At 46.0% G+C, this 8,235-nt stretch overlaps 1 protein-coding gene across 1 annotated transcript in view; it reads left to right on the top strand.

Annotated features, from left to right (window-relative positions):
- The first annotated feature begins 8 nt into the window (after positions 1–8).
- Positions 9–8,235, top strand: part of COMMD1 (copper metabolism domain containing 1) — a 246,875-nt gene continuing 238,648 nt past the window's right edge. Inside the window, exon 1 of the mRNA XM_063713412.1 lies at positions 9–31. The gene's annotated coding sequence lies outside the window, so the exon portion shown is untranslated. The remainder of the gene's footprint in view (positions 32–8,235) is intronic.

Here is an 8,235-nt window from a genome sequence, read left to right as displayed (position 1 = left end):
AAATGACAACGCGCGATTTTAAAGGCGAGTGGTGAGGACATCCGCATTTCCTCACTCCACCTTGCACGGCTGTGAGGTCCCCTCCTTTTTTTTTTTTTGGATACAGTCTCACTCTGTTGCCCAGGCTGGAGTGCAGTGGTGCAAAATCTCGGCTCACTGCAGCCTCCGCCTCCCAGGTTCAAGCGATTCTCCTCCTCAGCCTCCCGAGTAGCTGGGATTACAGGCATCCGCCACCATGCCCAGCTAATTTTTGTATTTTTAGTAGAGACGGGGTTTCACCATGTTGGCCAGGCCGGTCTCGAACTCCTGACCTCAGGTAATCCACCCGCCTCGGCCTCCCAAAGTGCTGGGATTACAGGCGTCAGCCACGAAGCCTGGTCTTTTTTTTTTTTTTTTTTTTGACAGAGTCTCGCTCTGTCGCCCAGGCGGGAGTGCAGTGGGGCGATCTCGGCTCACTGCAGCCTCGACCTTCGGGGCCCAAGCGATCCTCCCGCCACAGCCTCCCAAGTAGCCAGGACGACAGGTGCCCGCCACCATGCCTAGCGAATTTTTGTATTTGTTGTAGAGACTGGGTTTCGCTGTGTTGCCTAGGCTGGTCTGACCTCCTGGGCTCAAAAGCCGTCCACCCTCCTCAGCGTTTCAAAGTACTGGGATTACAGGCGTGAGCCACCGCGCCCATCCGAAGGTCCCCTCCTTTAACTCCGGCTGGATCTATCCGCGCGGTGGGGTGGGCGCCGGAATAACTCCCTTAGGGATGTGACTGAGTCTGTTTTTGCCCGGCCACATAGACCTGCATTTTATGCAGTTTTGTTCATTTTGAAAGGGAGTCAGAAAAGGGAGATTTGGAATGAGTCGAGGTTAGTTATCTCGTATTGGTTGATACTGGGTGGTAGAGGTTTGACAGGCTGCCAAATCAGGTCTGTCTAGTTACCACCACCCGCTTGTTCTACCCTAGTGTCTCCCGCATGACGTAGCCACTGACTCTTAGGGAACGTAAACATTATAATAAAGATCACTTATTTCCGTTATCTGCTAAGCACAGTGCTAAACCTTTCCACGTTTTATATCTCGTTTTGTCCTCACAATAATCCTTTACTTAAAAGGTTAGGGAACTGGAGCCCAAAGAAGGAACTGAAGCCCAGGGTAAACCAGTCAGTAGATAGAAGCAGTATTCCAATACAAAGCAAGGACCAGAAGCCATGAGCTAAACTGCTGGTCTCCTATGACCACTATATTTCAGTAGGGAAGTTTATGAAATGAGGTTTGTTGAATGTTCGCTCACAATTATTAAGCACCTGCAAAGTGACAGATGCGTGTGGTAGGTTCAGAAACAAATGTTCAAAGGTACTTAATCTTGTAATTATGAGGTGGTGGTGGTGGTGTTTGTTTGTTTGTTTTTATTTGTTTTTGAGACGGAGTTTCACTCTTGTTGCCCAGGCTGGAGCAGTGGCACCATCTCGGCTCACTGCAACCTCCGCCTCCTGGGTTCAAGCGATTCTCCTGCCTCAGCCTCCCCAGTAGCTGGGATTACGGGCATGCACCACCACACCCGGCTAATTTTGTATTTTTAGTAGAAACGGGGTTTCTCCATGTTGGTCAGGCTGGTCTCGAACTCCCGAGCTCAGGTGATAGGCCCGCCTCGCCCTCCCAAAGTGCTAGGATTGCAGGCTTGGCGAGAGCCACCTCGCCCAGCCGAGTTGTTCTTTAACACACATTTAGCATATTAGCACTAGGGGCCTGGCTCAGTAGCTCACACCTGTAATCCCAGCACTTTGGGAGGCCGAGGTGGGTGGATTGCTTTAGGTCAGGTGTTTAAGACCAGCCTGGCCAACATGGCGAAACCCCTTCTCTACTAAAAATCAAAACATTAACCGGGGGTGTAATCCCAGCTACTCGGGAGGCTGAGGCAGGAGAATCCCTTGAAGCCAGGAAGTGGAGGTTGCAGTGAGCCAAGATTGCACCACTGCACTCCAGCCTGGGCGACAGAGCAAGACTTTGTCTCAAAAAAAAAAAAAAAAAGGATATTAGCACTAGGAAATGAAGATCCATAAACCTCTGAGGCCGACTTCTCTTCAGAGGACCAGAATACTCCCAAGTAGCACATAAATTCTACGGTTATTTGTTTAGACAACGGATGTAATATGTTGGAAACAAGTGGGTGATGAGGAAATGCATAAATTTTGGGATGTAAAATACTGGATTTGAGTTTATTAATAGCTCTACTACTTATTAGCTATGTGACCTAAGGAAGGCCACTTAAATCGTTTGGGTCTCATTTTCCTCGTCTGTAAAATAGGAGGGTTGAACTAGATGATCTCTAGGGGCTTACTAAACTCTACTAGTTCTACCAGTGTAAGGAGTCAACCTGTCAGCCATAAAGGACAGCAGAATTTGGAAGATGCCGTTATTGGCTTCTTGGGACAGTCTTAAAGTTTTGAGACATGCTTTAAGTATCTGAAATGTTTCAAGTTATAAACATTTCTTTTTCTGTGAAATTGGAATTATTTTTGTTCCTGGGATTAGGCAGTAAATAAATGTTAAACATCGGCTTTCATCAGAGTGTTAATGTACATTATTTCTCCATCAAAATGGGATTTCAACAAATATTCAAACATAAACATGGCCGGGCGTGCTGGCTCACACTTGTAATCCCAGCACTTTGGGAGGCCAAGGTGGGTGGATCACAGGAGTTCAAGACCAGCCTGGCCAAGATGGTGAAATCCCATCTCTACTAAAAATACAAAACTTAGCCAGGCGCGGTGTCAGATGCCTGTAATCCCAGCTGCTCGGGAGGCTGAGGCAGGAGAATCGCTTGAACCCGAGAGGCAGAGGTTGCAGTGAGCCGAGATCATGCCACTGCACTCTAGCCTGGGCGACAGAGTGAGACTCCGTCTCAAAACAAAACAAAAACATAAACGCTTGTGTAGAGTACTTTAAGCAAAGCACTGTTGCTAATGAAGGGTAAAAATGTTTTTAAAACTTTCTGATATTTATTTTTTATTTATTTATTTATTTTTTGAGATGGAGTCTCGCTCTGTCACCCAGGCTGGAGTGCAGTGGCACAATCTCGGCTCACTGCAAGCTCCGCCTCCCGGGTTCACGCCATTCTCCTGCCTCAGCCTCCCGAGTAGCTGGGACTACAGGTGCCCGCCACCAAGCCCGGCTAATTTTTTGTATTTTTAGTAGAGATGGGTTTCATCGTGTTAGCCAGGATGGTCTCGATCTCCTGACCTGGTGATCCGCCCACCTTGGCCTCCCAAAGTGCTGGGATAAAAGGCGTGAGCCACCATGCCCGGCCAGCTTTCCTGTATTTAAAAAATACTTTCCAAAACAAAACAAAACCAAACAAACAAAAATACTTTCCTATCAGATCCAAGCAGACGTAAGGCATATGTGGGAATGTTGGCAATAACAATACAATTTCCTTAATAATTTGTGAAATAGGTTTTACAAAACAATAATACTTCGTCAGCCATCCAAATGAAGGTTCACTTTAGAATGAATAGCCCACGATGTCCTAGACCCTCAGTAATAGGACTGAGCCAGGAACTGGTTAAGGTTAGAAAAGAAGAGAGGAGGGGCCAGGTGTGGTGGTTCATGCTGTAATCCCAGCACCTTGGGAGGCCGAAGAGGGTGGATCACCTGAGGTCAGGGGATTGAGACCATCCTGGCTAACGTGATGAAACCCTGTCTCTACTAAAAATACAAAAAATTAGCCCAGTGTGGTGGCACACACCTGTATTCCCAGCTACTGGGGAGGCTGAGACAGGAGAATCGCTTGAACCTGGGAGGTGGAGGTTGCAGTGAGCCGAGATCATGCCATTTCACTCCAGCCTGGGCAACAAGAGTGAAACTCTGTCTCAAAAAAAAAAAAAAAGAGAGGGCTGTATGTATCTTATCTCTCTTAGGTTTTACTCCAATTCAAAGACAGTGTTTGTTGTTATTTTGTATTTTTCTCTGCATTAGTTTATTATTGAGACCACCATTAAGCCCCATTTTCCTAAGCTATACTGTTTGCATCATTCTTCTTTCCCCCCGCCCCCCCGAAACGGAGTCTCGCTCTGTCGCCCAGCTGGCGCAATCTCAGCTCACTGCAACCTCTGCTCCACGGGTTCAAGTGATTCTCCTGCCTCAGCCTCCCGAGTAGCTGGGACTACAGGCATGCGCCACCGTGGCTGGCTAATTTTGTATTTTTAGTAGAGACGGGGTTTCACCATGTTGGCCAGGCTGGTTTCGAACTCCCGACCTCAGGTGATCTGCCCACCTTGGCCTTTCAAAGTACTGGGATTCAGCCACCATGCCTGGCCTCATTCTATGTTTTTAAGTTTAGCTTGCAATAGTAACATGAAGCAGAGGCCTTGTTTCATTAAGTATATTTTGATTTTCCTAATTTTCCTAGAAAGTTTTCTAGTTAACATTTTTGTTACTTTCTAACCTTCCCAGTTAAAATATTTGTCTGAAAATGAGAAGAGGTTGATTGTTGGCAATAGTAAAAAATAAAAATTTAAAAGTTTAAGAAAAAGAAATAAAAATGAAAATGGGAAGAGGAAAAGCCAAAGGAGGGTGCCGGCAAACTTAGAAGTTTTGTGATATGTGAGTAAACAGCCAGGTTTTCTATCGAAAAACAGGAATGAACTAATCTTTCATTATTGTAGTACTAACAAGAGTTACAGGCCAGGCGCCTTGGCTCACACCTGTAATCCCAGCACTTTGGGAGGCTGCGGCAGGCAGATAGCTTGAGGTCAGGAGTTCGAGACCAGCCTGGCCAACATGGTGAAACCCTGTCTCTACTAAAAATACAAAAATTATTTTGTATTTTTACAAAATACAAAATGGGTATGGTGGGTATGGTGGCACATGCCTGTAATCTCAGCTGCTCAGGAGGGTGAGGAAGGAGAATTGCTTAAACCTGGCAGGCGGAGGTTGCAGTGAGCTGAAATCACACCATTGCACTCCAGCTTGGGCAACAAGAACCTCCATCTGAAAAAAAAAAAAAAGTGAGAAAAATTGCAAATTTGTGGGCAAAAGAAATGAGTGTTGTTTTAGGGGTCCAGGATGTGGTGGGGCACAAAACAAAAAGCAAGGCAAGCTGGGCACAGTGGTGTGTGCCTGTAGTCCCACTACTCGGGAAGTTCAGGTAAGAGAACAGCTTGAGCCCAGGAGTCAAAGGATGCACTCTTATGATTGTGCCTGTGACTAGCCATTGAACTCTAGTCTGGGCAACATAGCAAAACCCCATCATTTGTTTAAAAAAAGTTAGACAAGCTGACTTTATTTATTTATTTTTTTGAGATGGAGTCTTGCTCTGTCACGCAGCCTGGAGTACAGTAGCATGATCTTGGCTCACTGCAACCTCTGCCTTCTAGGTTAAATGGATTCTCCTGCCTCACTCAGCCTCCCAAGTAGCTGGGACTACAGTCTCGTGCAACTACACCTGGCTATTGTATTTTTTTTAGTAGAGATGGGTTTTTGCCATATTGGCCAGGCTGGTCTCGAACTCCTGGCCTCAAGTGATTCACCCACCTTGGCCTCCCAAAGTGTTGGGATTACAGGCGTGAGTCACCATTCCCAGCCTAAAAAAGTGAGGCAAGCTGCCTTTATATACATCCTGCTGGAAGAATGAAAAAAAATTAAATCTTAATCAAGTTCCTAGATCCAACTATCAATGTATGGGTTTACAAGAAATACAAGGATTTCTTGTATTTGTGAATGTGAAATGTGACGTAAATGTGGACTAGAAACCTTTCAAGGAAAATTAAGAAAATCAAAATATACTTAATGAAACTAGGCCTCTGCTTCATGTTACTATTGCAAGCTAAATTAAAAAAAATAGAATGATGATATATATATATTTATATTTTTTTAATTTAAAACAAAATTTTTTTTTTTTTTTTGAGATGGAGTCTCACTCTGTAGCCCAGGCTGGAGTGCAATGGTGTGATCTTGAGTCACTGCAACCTCCGCCTCCCAGGTTCAAGCAATTCTCCTGCCTCAGACTCCCAAGTACCTGGGATTACAGGCATGCACCACCGCGCCCAGCTAATTTTGTATTTTTAGTAGAGGCAGTGTTTCACCACGTTGGCCAGGCTGGTCTCAAACTCCTGACCTCAGGTGATCCACCTGCCTACCAAAGTGCTGGGATTACAGGTGTCAGCCACTACGCCTGGTCTAGAAGAATGTATTTTTAAAATAGTACCATGAGGATGCAATCAATAAAATGTAGTATGTGAAAAACTCTTTAGGACAAATGACCTATAAATAAATTGCAAGAAAATTAACAATAGCAACAATGAAGATGAAAGGGTAACCTATGGAATAAGAGAGATTTAAGAAAGTGAGAGATTTAAGACAGCCAGGAGAGTGACATCAGCAAAATGGGAGACCAGGAGCTGCCTCACTTGTGTCTCCCCACAGCAACAATAGTTTTTAGCTTTTCAGCTGTCCACAGATAAAAGTACCTCTGGTGGGAACTTTGGGAACTAGGTAGGAGACTGTGAAACACTTGTGGAGCCCAAGATCCAGGAAGGCTGTTTTGAGACAGCAGAACCGCACCCAGGTAGCACACTCATTGATTGAGGTTGCAGCTCCAGACTTGGAAATGGTGCTACCTCCCTGTGGACCTGGCTACAGCCCTCTTTGGCCTTGGTCCTGCTACTAGACCATCTATTTAGGGACCTGGAGGGGTCATAACTACTTGTGTCTCAGGTGACAAGGCCCATCAACGTCAGTTTCATAGCAGACCCTGAAACAGCTCTAAGTCTCAGCTCCAGCCCTCCTCTGAGAGCAATCCTGCCCGCAAAGAGACCCAGGGGTGACATGCTACCCATGCCCCAGGAAGCAGGCCTGCAGATTTCACTCTTGCCTGTGGACCCTGAAGGAGCCCAGTGACTTGGTTCCAGCCCCTCTTAACTACCGTTAGGGCCAGTACTGCCTGCCCAAGGACCCACCCAGTGACCTAGCAGGAAGCTTACCAGGAAACTGGAGGAAGCCACACCGGTCTGTGCATCTGGTAATAGGCCCATTTTCTGCAGACCCCCATCCCAACACCAGCTCTACTGACCAAGGTCCTGGGGGCAGTCCAGTCCACCCATGGACCAGACAGGATCCACACCCATTAGAGCCGCTGGTAACAAGCTTGCCAACTGTGAACTCCACTGTGGACCCAGCTCCAACCCCATTTGAGTGCCATCCCATCAATTCAGGGACCCAATAGAAGAAGGCCTTTTCCTGCTGAAACTAGTCTATAAAGACTGGAAGAGGTGTTTGTTCCTTTAAATACATAAACACCAGTGCAAAGTTACATGGATAACAAAGACTCAGGTAAACATGACACCATCAAAGGAAGCTGCTATGGTTTGAATATCTTTGTCCACTCCAAAATTCATGTGTTGGAAACTTAATCTCCAATGCAACAGCGTTGGGAAGTGGGGCCTCCTTCAGTTCCTTTGCCACACTGCTACCACAGAGGGATCTTTTAAGAACTCAAATCTGGCCGGGTGAGGTGGCTCATGCCTGTAATCCCAGCACTTTGGGAGGCTGAGGCAGAATAGCTTGAGCCCAGGAATTTGAGATCAGCCTGGGCAACATAGTGAGATCCTGTCTCTAAAAAAAAAAAAAAAAAAAAAAATTAGCTGGGCACAGTGATGTGCACCTGTAGTCCTAGCTACTCGAGAGGCTGAGGCAGGAGGATCCTTTTGAGCCTAGAAGTTCGAGGTTGCAGTGAGATAGGATCACACCACTGCACTGGGTGGCAGAGTGAGACCCTATCTCAGAAAAAAACAAAACCCCAAATCTGAGCTTGTTATTACTCTTCTGCTTACAACTCTTCAGGGACTTCTGAAGTAGTTGAGAATACACCACCCCAAATAAGCTACTCTGGTTCTTATTGATTATTTTGAGTTAAAAGCACCTAAAAAACAGCAGATGCATAAAGGGCGCTCTGACTTGCCTTTTTCTTCCTGAAAGCAGAAGCAGAAGATAAAACTCACATATGAAAGGTGTTCTTTTTTCTTTTCTTTTTTTTTTTGTTTTTTTTTTAGAGTCTCGCTCTGTCGCCCAGGCTGGAGTGCAGTGGCACCATCTTGATCTCGGCTCACTGCAACCTCCGCCTCCCAGGTTCAAGTGATTCTCATGCTTCAGCCTCCCGAGTAGCTGGGATTACAGGTGCCCACCACCACACCTAGCTAATGTTTGTGTTTTTAGTAGAGATGGGGTTTCACCATATTGGCCAGGCTG

This window comes from Pongo abelii, chromosome 12 (genome assembly GCF_028885655.2).
Source record: "Pongo abelii isolate AG06213 chromosome 12, NHGRI_mPonAbe1-v2.0_pri, whole genome shotgun sequence".
NCBI lineage: Eukaryota > Metazoa > Chordata > Mammalia > Primates > Hominidae > Pongo > Pongo abelii.
Note: the sequence above shows the minus strand (reverse complement) of the source record. Positions and strands in the feature narration are given on the sequence as shown.